Source organism: Bos mutus, chromosome 15 (assembly GCF_027580195.1).
Source record: "Bos mutus isolate GX-2022 chromosome 15, NWIPB_WYAK_1.1, whole genome shotgun sequence".
NCBI lineage: Eukaryota > Metazoa > Chordata > Mammalia > Artiodactyla > Bovidae > Bos > Bos mutus.
In genome coordinates this window covers 35,857,593-35,873,815 of record NC_091631.1, presented here as the reverse complement: position 1 = coordinate 35,873,815, position 16,223 = coordinate 35,857,593, and the positions used below count along the sequence as shown (strand labels likewise).

Here is a 16,223-nt window from a genome sequence, read left to right as displayed (position 1 = left end):
TCATCAATACAATGAAAAAAAGGTTTCATTGAAATTTCATTTCATAGAAATGAGAGAAAACAGAAGAGAGAGGACAGAAGAAAATTGTAACACTGATATGCAAGTTGTAGAGCTTGACAAAATTTATTAAGGTTGAGTTGTAAATTTGGTTCTTGTCTTCCTGGAAGCTAAGGTGAAAAGGGAAAAGTGATCAATTTCATGGTTAATTTTCTTTATAAGGAAATGAGGTATCAGTTTTTCAAGGAGAAAACTATTTTTTCCCCTGGCACTCAGGGTTGAAATACATTGAGTTTCCTATAAGGGGCATAGAGTGATTGTATGTTAGTGTGGATCCACCCTTCCTGTCCCTTTAGATGGCCATGTCCTCATCTCTGGAAGCTGTGAATGTTACTTCATGTGTACAAAGCACTTTGCAGAGGTGATTACGTTAAGGACCTCGGAATGGGGAGATTATTCTGGATTTTCTGGGTGGACCCCATCTAATCATTTGGGTCCTTAAAAGCTAAGAACCTCTCCTAGCTAGAGTCAGAGGGAGATGTGATCTCAGCAGCATGGTCAGAAAGATGCAGCATTGCTGCCTTTGAAGATGCAGGAAGATGGCCATGAAACCAAGGAATGAGGTAACCCCTAGAAACTGGAAAAGGCAAGGGAACAGATTCTCCCCTAGAGCCTCCAGAAAGAACAAATGCCTGCTAACCCTGATTTCATTCCATTGAGTGCAGTGTCAGACTTCTGACTTATGGAACTGCAAGATAATACACTTATGTTGTTTAAATCACCAAGTTTGTGGTAATTTGTTACAAAAATCATATAAAACCAATATAATTAGATTCACCTTGGTTACAATAACAGAAACCCAGCCACCTGAACTAGCTTAAGCAAAAGAGTGCACCTTATTATAAAGATTTGGAATGTTACTTGGAATTCAAAGGCAGCAAAGCAGCTCACTTCAGGAAATACAATGATCAGGGATGGAGAGTTGTCAGAATTCTTTTGGTCTCTTCTCTTTGTGAATCTCTTTCATCCTTCCTGTTCTTTTCATATTTTTCCTACAACCTGGTTTTCTGCATTTCTCCAGGCCACATAGTAGGGAAGCATGTCCATAAATAGCTTCTGACTTTCTATATTACAGCATTTTATGTTTCTGTTAACTACCTAGAGAAAAACTAAAATCTCTCAGTACTAATTTTAAATTCCTGGGAGAGGGATATGATTGGGTTGCCTCTGGTACTGCCAGTGGACAGTGGACAGGTGGCCTAGTTTGTCTGAGGATCAGGGCTAGCTTCCAGAAAAAGATATCTGGCTATACTGTTGTTTTTAAAATGCAACTTACAACTCATCTAGGGGTCAAGAAATCGTTTAATGGGTAGAAACCAACATTAAAAAGCAATAAAATGCATGTGATATGGGTAACATTTCATAAAACTTGTTTCAGTTATTAAATATGTAGGTACATGTGTACTGGGTGATAATGTAAAACATATTTCTTTTGGTGGATTATGGTCAAAAAAATTAGAAAAACCCCATGCTGGGCAATATGGTAGGATTCTGCTGTGCCATGCTTAGTCACTCAGTCATGTCTAACTCTTTGGGACCCAATGGACTGTAGCCCACCAGGCTCCTCTGTCCATGGGGATTCTCCAGGCAAGAATACTGGAGTGCGTCGCTATGGCCTCCTCCAGGGGATCTTCCCAACCCAGGGGTCGAACCCAGGTCTCCTGCGTAGGCAGATTGTTTACCATCTGAGCAACGGGGGAAACCCAAGAATAGTCGAGTGGGTAGCCTATCCCTTCTCCAGGGGAACTTCCTGACCCAGGAATTGGACCGGAGTCTCCTGCATTGCAGGCAGATTCTTTACCAGCTGAGCCACCTGGAAAGCCCAGGATTCTGCTGCTGCTGCTGCTGCGTCGCTTCAGTCGTGTCCGACTCTGTGCGACCCATAGATGGCAGCCCACCAGGCTCCCCCGTCCCTGGGATTCTCCAGGCAAAAACACTGGAGTGGGTTGCCATTTCCTTCTCCAATGCATGAAAGTGAAAAGTGAAAGTGAAGTCGCTCAGTCGTGTCCGACTCTTAGCGACCCCATGGACTGCAGCCTACCAGGCTCCTCCGTCCATGGGATTTTCCAGGCAAGAGTACTGGAGTGGGGTGCAATTACCTTCTCCGAGGATTCTGCTACTGGGGTGTAATAAACATCATTCTTAAAATATAATCCTTCCAGTAAATTCAGAGGTATCATGCATATTTTTTTAAACCTTATCTGTTAACATAAGCAGATGGCATAAGGGTAAAGCACGACTTAGTAGAGACTATTTTGTAAGGGTGAAGAAAAAGCGGTACAAACAGCTTTTTTGATGGTCTGGCTTAATTCAGAATAAAACATAGCCTAGTGGTTTCCCAACCTAGCCTTGTAGTTTTGCATCAAGCTCACATGGAAGATCTTTTAAAAATGGTTTCATGAGATTTACTTAATCAGAATTCCTGGAAATATGTCCTATGAATATGTATTTAAATACAAATCAAAACAAATAGAACTCCCCAGGTGTCTCTGATTTATAGCAGGTTTGGGACTTATTTGACCTAGAGACTATGCACTGATAGAGGAGGAGGTTATCTGCATACCTGTCAATTCTCTAACTGCTATTTCTCACCACCACAGGCATGAGAAAGTGGACAGTTTAAAGTTATTTCTTGGTAAGGCTGAGGAGTGTAAGACTGCACAGCTGCTGATTAAAGGCAGATTCATACACTTTACAGCTCAGTGAAGCAGATGGTACAGTTTATCTTCGTTTGTTGGACATTGTGGCACCAACACTCATGCTTGGATAAAGGCAGGGTTGGGGGAGACAGGCAGAGAGAAAATCCTTGCAGGCCATTCCAGACCCTTGTTAGACAACAGTTCTGTACTTCCTCAGAACAAAGTATAGCCAGTACCCCAAAGTTCTAGGGTATAGGACATGGTAGGGATTATTGAAAAATTTGTAATACTGACGTTACCAGTTGCTCACTAGCAGCCATTATGAGTTGTCAGGTGAAACTGACAGGAGGAACCCATTGCCAAAGGTGGACTTCTACCTCTAAGAAGTAAAATGAATCGACCTCTGTACCAAGTTCTTGGCTATTAATCAAATAAACTGTAGAGGACATCTGCCTGAATAATTAGGCTAGTGTCAGGAGAGTTGAATTTCCTTCCCCCCAGCTGCTAAAGAGCAGGACCGTGTCCACAGAAGCCATTCCTAGATCAGGTCAGAAATATATTAGCATACAGCTGGAGTCCGTGTTTCTAGCCTTTATTGCAGGCGGCATGCATTCAAATGGTCCACAGAGCTTTGCAGCTAACACATATTCCTGGGAAATGCCTTTTGATCTGTCAAGAGCCTTCTCAGCCCCTCTGTGGGGACAAACACCATGCACTTCGGGGGCCTTCCCCCAGCACCGATATTCATTTTCCTGACTTTTAGGCCAGCTCTGACCCCCACTGCGGCGCGAGGCTTACAGCACCAGCTCCACCTGGCTGCCCCAGAAAGGCTCGGGCCCTGAGCGAGAACTATGGCCTGGATATCCTCTCAGTTCTGTGATATCATTGCTATAAAGGTTTAATTTCCTGTAATACGTGTCTGCTCCTCTGTCCCTGAGATAGGGTACTCAGGTCCCTCTCTAGGAGGAGCTGCTCGCGGGGACGCCCTGAGCGCACCTGGGGGTCTCCCTCCTTGACAGCTCAGCTGCTGGGAGAAGGGCTTCGCGCCGGCCGACGCACTTTGTCCCCAGGCGGCCCCCGTCCACCTCCGTGCGGTTGCCCCGCCGGCCGAAAAGTTTCTGCAGGTGCGGAATTCCGGGCTCGGCGACCACCGGGGCGGAGTGTGCACGCCAATCGGAAGCCAGCCCTCCCGCGGGCCCGGGTGAGTGGCCCCTGGCGTCGCGGCGCAGGGCGGGCCCCGCGGGATGGGCGGGAGGGCCCCAGGCCGAAGCTGGCCCGGCCGTTGCTATGGCAACGCGCCGGCAAACCGGCCGCTGGGCCTCCGCTGCCCGGTCGGCTGGCGGCTCCCGCAGTCCTCTCGTAGTGTGTCCTGAGGCCCAGCCGTTGGGACCCCATTTCCCCTGGGTCGGCGTTTGGGGTGGTCCCTGGTTCATCTTCACCTTTTCACCTTGACCCCCACCTTGGGACGTGAACCTTTTTGAAATTTAAAGCGAACATACATACTCTAGGGTAAGTATAGCACATCCTTAAAAGTTCTGAATTTGTGGCTTCCCTTCCGCTATCCGTCTTCTCTCATTTTTTTAGTCTCCTAGAGCCTGGCACCTAGGAGGACCTCATTGTATGATATAGCTCTTTCTTACAGCACTTAGGGTAGTTCCTTGCACACAGTGGATGTACAAGGAGATAGTATGCCGTTAAGAGCAGCCTCTGTGTGGACAGGTAATTCAAGCGCTCTACCTCAGTTTCCTCATCTGTACATGTAGTGTATAATTTCTACGAAGTGTGGTGGGTTTGAAGGAGCCTGTATGTGAAACCGCTTTGTGAACCGTAAATGTCCAGCCAGACTGTGATTTAGTTTGAAGGGATCTTTACATGCTGCGCGCTGTTTGATTCTCCAGGTCCCACACTACCAGCCAAGGCGGGAACCTTCTCTTTTGTCTGACCACTGAACTGCTCCAGTATCCAACCGGAAAATATGGTCATGCATCAGAAGAGGGCTCTGCCAATGGAAAGAAACATCGTTTCAAACTTAAACATTCTTTGTTTTAGGCACTCTTTCAGATTCCCCCACTTCACATTTCAACTGCCATGCAGATGCCTCACACATTTAACGATCTAGCTCATGTAAATCTCTCATATTCCTATCTCAGTGAATCATACCAACATCCATCTAGTTTGCAAGCCAAAAGTCATGGACTGTCTTTCCATGTCCAGATCATCAAGTTCTCTGTTCATTTTATGTTCAAACCAGACTGAATTCCATCCACTTCTTTTAGTCTCTATCATTGTCACCCTAGACCAGGCTGTCATGGTCTCTTGCCTGATCTCCTATAGTGGCCTCCAAACTAGTCTGAAGGTATTCACCTATCCTTTCAATATTCTCATCAATTCTTACCCTGCAGTAGGAGTAATCTTTTGAAAACTAAGATTTCATTTTGATACCCTTCTCCTCTCCCTTGCTTAAAATCTGTCAGGATTTCTTACTACTTTTAGGATAAAGGTACCACTCTTTAATGTGCTCTATAAATTGGGTGACCATATATTTTATTACATGGACCAAGATACCTTTGAGAGTAAAAGAGAATACTAATTACACTGGGAATGTCGCTCAGGCAAATAGGGGCAAATGTTATTCCACTTTAAGGTCCTGTAGCATCTACCTCCTCTATAGTGTGAAAATCTCTCAGTCATGTCTGACTATTTTTGGCCCCAAGTGACAGATTTTATTTTTGGGGGCTCCAAAATCACTGCAGATGGTCACTGCAGCCATGAAATTAAAAGATGCTTGCTCCTTGGAAGTAAAGTTATGACCAACCTAGACAGCATATTAAAAAGCAGAGACATTATTTTTTCAACAAAGGTCCATCTAGTCAAAGCTATGGTTTTTCCAGGAGTCATGTATGGATGTGAGAGTTGGACTATAAAGAAAGCTGAGCCCTGAAGAATTGATGCTTTTGAACTGTGGTGTTGGAGAAGACTCTTGAGAGTCCTTTGGACAGCAAGGAGATCCAACCAGTCCATCCTAAAGGAAATCAGTCCTAAATATTCATTGGAAGGACTGATGCTGAAGCTGAAACTCTAATACTTTGGCCACTTCATGCGAAGAACTGACTCATTTGAAAAGACCCTGATGCTGGGAAAGATTGAAGGTGGGAAGAGAAGGGGATGACAGAGAATGAGATGGTTGAATGGCATCGCCAACTCAGTGGATATGAGTTTGAGTAAACTCCAGGAGTTGGTGATGGATAGGGAGGCCTGGCGTGCTGCAGTCCATGGAGTCACAAAGAGTTGGACACAACTGAGCGACTGAACTGAACTGAACTGGACTGCAGCCCGCCAGGCTCCTCTGTCCATGGAATTCTCCAGGCCAGAATATTGGCGTGGGTAGCCTTTCTCTTCTCCAGGGGATCTTACCAACCCAGGGACTGAACTCAGGTCTCCTGCACTGCAGGTGGATTCTTTACCATCTGAGCCACCAGGGAAGCTCCTTATCTTACACCAGGCTCCCCTTGTTCTCTGTGTTCCAGTTACACTGAGTCCTTTGTCTCCCATTTTCCCTCCTACTACAGGGCCTTTGCACATGCTCTTCTCCTTCCAGGTATTCTCTTCCCTCATCTTGTTAACTCTTGCTCATCCTTCACTTCTCAGATCAGATGATTCCCAGAAAAGCTGCCACTGACCACTCTGTCTAGAACAACACCCCTCGGGGTATAAACTTTTCTGATACCAATTATATCTCCTTAGTAGCATCATCACAATTTTAATTTTCTCCATGTGTCTGATACATAGTATGTAGTTAATAAAATACCTATATGTTTTAATTATAAAGATTTTCCTATTCCATTAAATGATCTCAAAATAACCATCATGGTTAAGAGCACACTCCAGAGCCAGGCAGATGGAGAGATTTGAATTTCAGTTCTGCCACACTTCCTTATCTGAAACCCATGGGGCTAGTTGTGCTTTAAGATTCAGAATTTTTTAGATTATAGAAGGACAACATGGTTTATAAACTGCATCCCTTCTAGTGGGGTCTTGGACAGCACTCTGTAATCAAACACATTAATTTTTCTTTAGAAAGAAAACTTCACTCTAAGTGAGATAAGTAAAGACTATACATACTTTTACATGAGTTTAGGTCAGGTTTTGCCAAGAAATGGATTTGCCACAAATTTATGAGAGCATGTGGTATTCAGAGCTTTTGGATTTTAGGATTTCAGATAAGGGCATATGAATCTGTGCCAGTGTAACTTTAAACCAACTACTTAACTTCTTTGTGCCTCAGATTCCTCAACTGTGAAAAGGAGATGATACTAGTATCTACTTACCTTACAAGTTCTGTTTATGTTGTTGGAGGAGTAATTGAGTTAATACATGTTAACTGCTTTGGACAGTGAATGTTACTTAATCAGGGCTATAGAAGAATCAGCTCTTACTATATCATTTTTATTTGCCCCATAATGACACTATGGATGAACCATAATTTGTTATTTACTTATTGTTTGATAGTTATATTTCAAATACAGAAATGTAGAGATGAATTTCTTTATAGTTAAATCTTTCGAGTAGATTTTTGATTACTGAAGATCAGTTCCTGAAAATGAAATTACAGAGTCAAAGGAAGATGAATACTCTTCAAACATACTGCTATCTTTGGAAAGATTATACCAGTTAACCATCTTGCTATCACTTTTATGACATCTGTGTTAGCATTATTATTTTTAAAAATCTTCAAATTTCACAGATTAAAAATACTATCTCATTTTAACTCATATCTTCCATTGGAATGTGAAGTCAAGTGGGCCTTAGAAAGCATCCTACGAACAAAGCTAGTGGAGGTGATGGAATTCCAGTTGAGCTCTTTCAAATCCTGAAAGATGATGCTGTGAAAGTGCTGCACTCAATATGCCAGCAAATTTGGAAAACTCAGCAGTGGCCACAGGACTGGAAAAGGTCAGTTTTCATTCCAATCCCAAAGAAAGGCAATGCCAAAGAATACTCAAACTACGGCACAATTGCACTCATCTCACACGCTAGTAAAGTAATGCTCAAAATTCTCCAAGCAAGGCTTCAGCAATACATGAACCGTGAACTTCCAGATGTTCAAGCTGGTTTTAGAAAAGGCAGAGGAACCAGAGATCAAATTGCCAACATCTGCTGGGTCATGGAAAAAGCAAGAGAGTTCCAGAAAAACATCTATTTCTGCTTTATTGACTATTCCAAAGCCTTTGACTGTGTGGATCACAATAAACTGTGGGAAATTCTGAAAGAGATGGGAATACCAGACCACCTGACCTGCCTCTTGAGAAATTTGTATGCAGGTCAGGAAGCAACAGTTAGAACTGGACATGGAACAACAGACTGGTTCCAAATAGGAAAAGGAGGACGTCAAGGCTGTATATTGTCACCCTGCTTATTTAACTTCTATGCAGAGTACATCATGAGAAACGCTGGGCTGGAAGAAGCACAAGCTGGAATCAAGATTGCTGCGAGAAATATCAATAACCTCACATACACAGATGACACCACCCTTATGACAGAAAGTGATGAGGAACTAAAAAGCCTCTTGATGAAAGTGAAAGAGAAGAGTGAAAAAGTTGGCTTAAAGCTCAACATTCAGAAAACGAAGATCATGGCATCCAGTCCCATCACTTCATGGGAAATAGATGGGGAAACAGTGTCAGACTTTAGTTTTTTGGGCTCCAAAATCACTGCAGATGGTGACTGCAGCCATGAAATTAAAAGACGCTTACTCCTTGGAAGGAAAGTTATGACCAGCCTAGATAGCATATTCAAAAGCAGAGACATTACTTTGCCAGCAAAGGTCCATTTAGTCAAGGCTATGGTTTTTCCTTTGGTCATATATGGATGTGAGAGTTGGACTGTGAAGAAGGCTGAGCACCGAAGAATTGATGCTTTTGAACTGTGGTGTTGGAAAAGACTTTTGAGAGTCCCTTGGACTGCAAGGAGATCCAACCAGTCCATTCTGAAGGAGATCGGCCCTGGGATTTCTTTGGAGGGAATGATGCTAAAGCTGAAACTCCAGTACTTTGGCCACCTCATGCGAAGAGTTGACTCATTGGAAAAGACTGATGCTGGGAGGGATTGGGGGCAGGAGGAGAAGGGGACGACAGAGGATGAGATGACTGGATGGCATCGCTGACTCGATGGACGTGAGTCTGAGTGAACTCTGGGAGTGGTGATGGACAGGGAGGCCTGGCGTGCTGCGATTCATGGGATCGCAAAGAGTCAGACACGAGTGAGCGACTGATCTGATCTAATCTGATCTGATGGTTTTTCTAGCGGTCATGTATGGATGTGAGAGTTGGACTGTGAAGAAAGCTGAGTGCGGAAGAATTGATGCTTTTGAACTGTGGTGTTGGAGAAGACTCTTGAGAGTCCCTTTGACTGCAAGAAGATCCAACCAGTGCATTCTAAAGGAGATCAGCCCTGGGTGTTCTTTGGAAGGAATGATGCTAAAGCTGAGACTCCAGTACTTTGGCCACCTTATGCGAAGAGTTGACTCATTGGAAAAGACTCTGATGCTGGGAGGGATTGGGGGCAGGAGGAGAAGGGGACGACAGAGGATGAGATGGCTGGATGGCATCACTGACTCGATGGACATGAGTGTGAGGGAACTCCGGGAGTTGGTGATGGACAGGGAGGCCTGGCGTGCTGTAATTCATGGGGTCATAAGGAGCAACTGAACTGACCTGAAGCCTTAAAAAATCTTGTTACTAGCTATTAGCTATTTCTTTTCTGTGAATTGCCTGCACAAGTTCTTTGATTGTTTTACATGGAGTCTCAGCTTTTCCCTGGTGGCTCAGGTAGTAAAGCGTCTGTCTAAAATAACTGAGACCTGGGTTTGATCCCTGGGTTGGGAAGATTCCCCTGGAGAAGGGTAATAGCAATCCACTCCAGTACTATTGCCTGGAAAATCCCATGGACAGAGGAGCCTGGTAGGCTACACATGGGGTCACAAAGAGTCAGACACGACTGAGCGACTTCACTTTCACTTTCCTTTCAGCTTTTTTTAATTGTTTAGTTTGATTTCACCTTTTTGGCCCAGGCAGGAGGAGCCAGTATGCTGGACTTTGGCTGGAATTAGTTGGAATAGTTGAATTAGTTGGTATCCCTGGAGCCTGGGGCTAGTTGTTACTTGCCTGCAGATAGCAGAGCAATGTAGAAAGCTGTGTTGCAGAGGCTGGATCTTGGGGAAAATCTGAAGTCAAAATCAGGTTGTTTATGGAGTCTCCTGGCTAACAGGCCTTAGGAGAAGGAGAGCATCCAGATAGGAGGCAAGGAACTAAGGCAGAAGAAAGAGGCAGAGTGATCCTGAAACTCTGAAAAACTATAACATTTTTTAAAAAGGGACCTAGCAATTTCTTGTATGGATGAGGAGGGGAATGTGGAGGTTGGGGTGGGGGTGGCACTCTCTAGGCCAGACACTGATTTGTGTAAACTCTTTATAGAGTAAGGATATTAACCCTTGCTTGTCATGTTGGGGCGTTTCTCCTATAGTTGCCTTTTTTTTTTTTAATCTTTTTATAATTGCCTTTTCATTTAACTTATGGTGGTTTTTGATTTATAGAAATTAAAACAATTTTATATGGTCTACTCATTAACCTTTTCCTTTTTGATTCATTGCTTTTTATGCTTAGAAAGTCTTTTTCATACAGAGACCAGTTAACAAATTACACTTTCTTTAAAAATGTTATTTTGTGATGTCAGCAAATCAAGGAAGAGTTCATGAAAGTGAAAGTGAATTGAGTAGTGTGATTTCCAATAAAAAACCTAAAGGATGATAATATAAAGGTTGATATTCATGTCATCATATGTCTCCTTGAAGACAGAAGAAAAGAGCTTACGCTGCTGTAAAAGACTGATGAAGACTTTTTCTGCCAGTGTCTGTCGTACATTGTGAATTTGTAGAACTGTATCCTTAGAGACTTTTAGCAGTGTTCTGAAAGAGAAGATGTGATCTCTGAAGATATTTTCTACTTCTTTTATCGACCTCACGATTCTATATAGTATTTCAAGCACCCACAGTTGTTAGATACTGAGAAATGATTTCCCTGTTCTTGTCAGAGGATATAAAAAGGGAAAATGCGATGTAGAATTAATTGCTGACCTACCAGGCATTGGTAAATTAGTATGCTTTAAGATGCGCTTCAGGAAGAATTTCCCTCCCTGTGGAGCTCCAGTAGGGATCAGAGGTGAATTGTGTTTTGCTTGGATCTGTCTTAGGGTTCAGAATGTGACGAGTTAACAACTGTATCAATATATCTTTTCTTAGTTTGTTAACTAAAATAAATTGTGAGGTGAATGACTAATCACCTCACAAATTCCTGCAGTTTTATTGACCCAAAGTTGTTTCATTTCAGGATGTTTTGTAAGATGAGGGGCAGTAATTATTAGAATTAAGTCAGACTGTCCTTTCTATTAATACTTATAATAGAGTAAATATCTTTGTTAATAACCGTAGACTTTTCAGTTGGACTATCAGTGAGGATGTGGTATAACATCAGGAATAAAGCAAGTAAAAAGCACCTTATTGATGAAGACAGGTTGATTTAGAAATTCTGTTTGCCTTATTATTTGATCTAAATTATTTAGTAGATAGTAAAGAGCCCACCTGCAATGCAGGAGACTGCCAGCAATGCAGGAGACCCAGGTTTGATCCCTGGGTCAGGAATATCCCCTGGAGAAGGAAATGGCAACCCACTCCAGTATTCTTGCCTGGGAAATCCATGGACAAAGAGACTGGCAGGCTACAATCCATGGGGTCACAAAGAGTTGGACACGACTTAGTGATTGAATCACAACTTTAACTATATAAGCTTCATTCAGCAAGTATTTAGTGGGTGCTACAATGTTCCAGGTACAGTTAATAGAATACTGTCTTATAGTTTTGCTTTTACATTGTATGTGTGCAGAGTTTGTTTGTAATTCAATATTCTTAACATGAGCTGTGTTCACCTGGAAAAACTGGTCGTTTGGACTCATACATATTCATTCAGAGAATCAAAGAAAAAGCCCTATAGAAGATGTTCATCCAGTCTCTAAGGTTGAGATGCTGGTAATTGAAAAGTTCTACTCTGTTACTTTGTCGTTATCATGGTGGAATGCTTGTCTGCAGCAACAGAGCTTGCTAGGAGAGAATCCATTTACCATTTACCAAAGGTAGCTCATCTGAGGCTCAGTTTCTTATACTTGAATTCTTTCAAGTCTGTTTGCTGTCAGCAAATCTAACATAGAGGCTCTTATATCTGCTCCAGGGAGTTCAGCTTCCAACCAGCCGAGATACTGGGAAGAAAGCAAATAAATATCCTTGGACGTTTTTTCATGGAAATCAAATTAATTTTTCCTCTCAATCTTCTTTATGTTGGTGTGCAACTTATGCCAATAAAATGTAATACTTTTCATATTTGTTATTATGAAAGTAAACACCAAAGTCCAGCAGTGATTTTCAAGTTAACTTAATTGCTTTTCTATCATATCTCTTTGATAGTACATATGTTATAATGTGTACACCTAGCTCCTTTTTATACTTGCAGCTCACTTTTAAAAAACTGAGATGTAATTAACATACCATATAATTTGTTTTTAAAGTGTAAAATTAAGTTTTTCGTACATCACAAGGTTTTGCAATCATCAACCACTATCTAATTCTAGAATGTTTCATAACCCCCTAAAGAAACCTCACATCTGTTGGCAGTCACTTCCCATTCTCCCTTCCCGTAGCCCCTGGCAAGCACTAATCTACTTTCTCTATGGATTTGCCTGTTATCATGGACATTTTGTATAAATGGAATCATACAATATGGACCCTTTTGCATTTGGCTTCTTTCACTTAGCATGATGTTTTAAAGAATCATTTCTGTTGTAGTATGTATTCGCCCTTCATTCTTTTCTATAAGCAAGTAAAATCCCACTATATGGATATACCACATTGTTTTTATCCATTTATCAGTAGATGGCGATTTTGGTTGTTTCTTTTTCTTTTTTTGCTATTATGAATAATGCTACTGTGAATATTTATGTATAAGTTTTTGTGTGAACGCATCTTTTCATTTCTCTTGAGTATATATTTAGGATATCCAGGAGTAGAATTGCTAGTCATTTCTATGTCTGACTTTTTGAAGACTGCCAAACTGTTCTCCAAAGTATTTAATAGTTGCACCATTTTGCGTTTCCACCAGTAATGTGTGAGGAATCTCATTTTCCACACCATCACCAATCCATCTTTTTGATTATAGCCATCTCTGTAGGTGTGAGGTGATACCTCATTATACTTTGGGTTTGCATTTCCCTTATGACTAATGATGTTGGACATCATTGGCTATTTGTATATCTTCTTTGGAGAAGTAGCGATTTAACTCCTTTGTTTATTTTTAAAATTTGAATTGTTTTTTTTTTATTCTTGAGTTGTAATAGTTCTTTATATATTCTGAATATTAGACCCTTATCAGATATATGATTTACAAACTTTTCCTCCCATTCTGTATGTTGTCTTTTTCTTGTTGCCTGGTAGTGTCTTTTGAGGAACAAAAGGTTTTAATTTTATGAAATTCAATATATATGTTTTTACTTTGATTGCTTGGCTTTAGTGGAGAAGGGAATGGCAACTCACTCAAGTATTCTTGCCTGGAGAATCCCATGGACAGAGGAGCCTGGTGGGCTACAGTCCATGGATCACAAAGAGTCGGACACAACTGAGTGACTAACACTTGCTTGGCTTTAGATGTCATGTGTAAAAAATTGTTGCCTAATTCATGGTCATGACGATTTACTTGTATTTTTTTTTCCTAAGAGTTTTGTGGTTTTAGCTCTTGTATTTAGGCCTTTGATCCATTTTGAGTTAGTTTTTATATATGTGTAGAGTAAGTGTCCAGATTCATCCTTTTGCATGAGGATAGCCTGTTGTCCCAAGACCATCTGTTGTAGGCCTCACATTATTTGTTTAAGTCAACTTGTAAGTCCTGTTGTTTTGATGAAACATTTGGCTGATACCTTGTCACCTCAATTAGATGCCACCATCCTACACAGAAGACATTCCAGACAAAGGAACATCTGTATTGCTAATTAGTACTTTGGTTACCATCTCTTTGTAGGCTTACAACCTGGTGAGTAGGTTTGCAGGGGATGCAAGAAGCTTCAGGGCTGCTTCCCCTTCTAATTTAAGGCCTTTCATGTAGACCCGTGGTGTTGCCTCCTTGCCGTCTTTCCTCTGAATTATAACTTGATTGCCACTTGGCCTTCTAGAGAGCAGGAAAAGTAAAAGAGGCATTGCTTTTCTCTAAGCTGGAGAGACCCTAAAATCATCCTTCCAGACTCATGGGAGGAACGTGGGAAGAGTTGTGAACCTTTCAAGAAAGAAAAGGGGATGTTTTCAAGGGAAGGCAGAGCTCTTTCGTTTCTTCATGCTTCCCATTGAAAGCTCCACCCTCTGGAATCATAACCCAGATGAGCCTTGGCTTGTTTCAGAACTCCTTTTCCTTGGAGTGGAGTGATAGGGAAGGGAGACTTGTGTTCCTCCCAGGGATTCAGGTGTGCAGTGGGGGAAAAGCTTAGGACTGGGGTCAGGCTTATCTGAGTTCAAATTTTGTCTCTGCGTGTCTATCATTGGTTTCTTTATCTATCAAATGAGGATTATAATCCCAACTTCCCAGAATTATTATGAAAAACAAATCAAATGTCATATATAAAGTGCCTAACAAAATTGTAGCCCCTCAATAAAGACTTGTTTCCCTTCTCTTTTCCCCAAATCTTCTGGGAAATTTGTGTACATACAGCTTTTTAAAATTCCACAGAATCTTGACACCGAAAGGGAGCTTCATACTCATGACCATATCACTTGCTGAACCTGTCAAAGCTCTTTTCATGTATATTTACTTGATTTATTCAGTCAATTGATTTTATTGATCACTTAGTGTGCTTCAGGCACTGTTTTCTGTATGTCTATCATTAGTCAGTCGAGAAGAGATGAAAGACATATGACCTGGCATGTGGTTGATACTTCACTTATCCTAGTTCCCTCATTTGATTCATTCACTTACTAACTTGTGAGCCAGACGCTATGCTGGACTCTTGGAATACAAAGATACCGCTTTTGAGAGCTCACAGTGTGTTTTGGAGGGAAGCACACCAAGAAACAATCATATCCCATAGGAGCTGTCACAGCAACATGAGGCTTGGTGCCATGGGAACTGGAGGGGAGGTCTCCTGAGTCTGCTGGGGCAATCAGGGGAGGCTCAGCAGAAGGGGGAAGGGATCTGAGGCAGGATGAAGGCCTGGTGTGGGAAAGAGTGTAGGCCTTTAAGGAAGTTGATATCCAGGGGAACAGTCAGAGACACTGACTGACAGGCTAATGGTGTCCAGCTTACAAACAGCCTATTATGCTGGGCCAAGATTTGAGGTCAGTTTGGGCAGAGACAGAAGCATTAATTGTAGTTCAGAATCTGTTAACATCTGTCTTGGTTTTATTCTTCTTATTCTAAGCCTAGTTTAAAAAATCCTTTGGTCTTTAGCATTTCCCCCAAGCATCTAATCTAATATTTTAGGCTTTTGCCTTCCTGCTTCTCTTTTGATAGCATTCTGCCGCATGAATATTGTCCTAAGTTACTTGCCCATCTACTTTGGTATTATGACCTTACAGCTCATGGAGAGCTACCTCTGGCTATGCGCTTTCTCTGGAGGAATCTCTGTCCTCCTTGCCCCAGGGCTTAGTTGGAAATAGAAAAGACCCATCCGGGTGGCTGAGCCCTAGTAGAGAGGGCTATTGAAGAATGGCTGGGTACAAGGGAGGCCCCTGACCTGGAGCTGCTATCCGCTGGAGATTGTAATGTTGGCACAGTCACAGCCTCCCTTCTGAGCTTCTCTCACATTCACTCACTCATTGGCTCTGCTCCCGGGCTGTGTCCCTCAGGTCCCTCTTGCTTTGCCTGAAGCAGAGGAACAGAGGGTTGAAGAGTGGCTCGAGAGTCTTCGTCTTGTTGGGGACAGCCTCTGCCCGGAAGCTACTCACGTATCCCCTCAAGACAGCCTAAGCTGGCCCTTCAGACGTGAAAGAACATGTCTGAATTTCCAGAAGTCACTTAATGTAGGACTTTGTTCTGAGATCCGCCCTATATTATAAGTCATTTGAAGGAACTGGCTTTGGAAAGACGATTGGTGGGAAGGGGGGATATGAGAGCTGTTTTCAAATATTTGAAAGGTTGTTCAAGCACAGTAGACAAGGTGCCAGATTTTGGTCTTTAATTCTAATGCTCCTTCTTATGGTGTTTTTTTTTTTTCATCTAAATTCCTTTCAGCCTAAAACAATTCTGTGAGTCAATAAATGAAGCAGGCAGTGACTATACTGATTAGATCTAGATTCTTGAGGCAGATTGAATGGCAGTGATTTAGCTTTCTGAGCTCAGCCACTATTGAATTGAAATGGTAATAGCTGTATTTATTATACTCAGAATTGAATGTGTAATTAATAAGCCATTCCTTAACCCCATATTATCTCTGTTTTACAGACTA

General features: G+C 42.1%; 1 protein-coding gene across 8 annotated transcripts in view; it reads left to right on the top strand.

Moving 5' to 3' along the window:
- STK33 (serine/threonine kinase 33) overlaps window positions 1–16,223 on the top strand; it is a 202,736-nt gene that overhangs the window by 755 nt on the left and 185,758 nt on the right. For 5 of the 8 annotated variants that reach the window (XM_070383888.1, XM_070383887.1, XM_070383889.1 and 2 more), the window contains exon 1: window positions 4,009–4,205. The exons of 2 other annotated variants lie outside the window; for them this stretch is intronic. The gene's annotated coding sequence lies outside the window, so the exon portion shown is untranslated. Of the gene's footprint in view, window positions 1–3,705; window positions 3,898–4,008; window positions 4,206–16,223 lie in introns of those variants that run through there. One more of the 8 variants, XM_070383886.1, reaches the window with a different exon arrangement.